The sequence below is a fragment of the Cornus florida genome, unplaced genomic scaffold (genome assembly GCF_030987335.1).
Source record: "Cornus florida cultivar Cherokee Brave unplaced genomic scaffold, ASM3098733v1 CherokeeBrave_3.0.0_Hap2_Chr04, whole genome shotgun sequence".
NCBI classification, from domain to species: domain Eukaryota; kingdom Viridiplantae; phylum Streptophyta; class Magnoliopsida; order Cornales; family Cornaceae; genus Cornus; species Cornus florida.
Genome location: NW_026775574.1, coordinates 19277272 through 19278884, shown reverse-complemented (window position 1 = coordinate 19278884; position 1613 = coordinate 19277272). Strand labels below are relative to the sequence as shown.

The window sequence follows — 1613 nt, the reverse complement described above, 5'->3', positions numbered from 1 at the left end:
TGTCGAATTTTGGTTGATAAAAAATTGATTAAACCTTTGAGATAAAGATTTCACCTTGGCGGCTATGTCATTGGAATTGTCAACTTGATATAAGCCAACATTCTTCCTTCCACCTAGATTTCTACCATTTTTAGAAGACAAAGATCTATGCATTGAATTCTCACTCATGCTTTCATACAATTGTCAAACATCATTTTTATGCTTGCCAAGTTAAGAACCACCCATAAAAGCATCAACCATACCCTTGTGATTATCCGGTAGACTTTTAAAAAAATATTGAACTAATTGCCATTTAGGTATGTCATGATGTGGGCACTTCCTAAGCAAGTCATTAAATCTTTCCCATGCCTCATGAAACATTTCCCCATCCCCTTGTGAAAATTCTCTAATTGAAGTTCTTTGAAACCGGATAGTACTTCTTCAAGACTTCTTGAATCAACCATTTAGGACTTAATGACACTAAAAAGTGAAAGAGTACTTACATCAAATAAAAATAGAGAACTTACCAATATATTATGAGCATCAACTAGAGCAATATATGTGGACTTAAGTTTTTAGATTGGTGATTCGATGAGGAAAAATCATTTAATTAAGACAAATAACTGCACTTAGTCAATATGATAATAATATTAAGAGTGTCCCCTCTAAAACAAAACCCTAAAAAAAATACCTAAATTAATGGTGTTCAAAACCACAAATCTGCATTTAGCTATTTCTTTTGGTTTATTTTACTTTCTTTTTTTTTTTATAATTATTATATAACATGTGGTCTGGTATGAACTATTTTTAGTTTAAGAAATAAAAGCACAAGATCAGGTGAAGCGGAAGTTGTGAATTCACAGAGGGTAATGCTGTTTAGGTCGTGGAGTTAGAACTTCGACCTAATACTAGCCGAGTGATGAAATTGTTACAAACACATTTATGATTTTGCAGGACATTGGAAACAAAAATTACATGACTAATTTATGGTTATCATCGTTAATTTGTAAGAATCAAATGACTTTAACTCACATGACTAATTCTTAAAATCCATCTTCAAGAATATCCAAAAATTAATTCACGATCTGAAGAATAAAATGATTTAACCTTTTAAAAGTTGGAAGTAAAGCCTCATTTGCATAGAAAATCAAAATAAAGTATTCAGTTAGGCAAAAATTAATAATAATAACATACACTTTTTTTCTTTTTTGCCTACTCCACCCATTCCCATCAACTCTCTTCTTTCGTGGAAGGAACCTATATTATTAGGACAAAAGAGGGAAAGTTTTAAATGCCTTAACAAACTTGTAAAACACACAATCTGAAATTGAACTAACACTTCGAAGTCCTTTCCATTAATAAATTGTTTGAGTATCACCTCATAACAATATTATATATATGTGTCTAGAAACAAAAACAAGAAAAAAATCAGTATGTAAAACATAAATAAATAAACATAACCAATAGCAAAAAATGCCGATGAAAATTTTAGAAAAAATAGGAGTTTGTTACTTGATGACTGAGGATGCATGTTTCTTAAGTCTTGACCCTTTTTCTTGCTAGATGTTAAGGCCCCATGCTAATTTAAAAATAAGAAAAAACTGAAGTTGTGAGGAATAGGTTTCACAATCTCA

The 1613-nt window shown here is 30.7% G+C and overlaps 1 pseudogene; it reads left to right on the top strand.

The window, feature by feature from the left end:
• Positions 1-298: 298 nt before the first annotated feature.
• On the top strand, positions 299-397 carry LOC132305666 (small nucleolar RNA R71; annotated as a pseudogene).
• Positions 398-1613: the final 1216 nt, after the last annotated feature.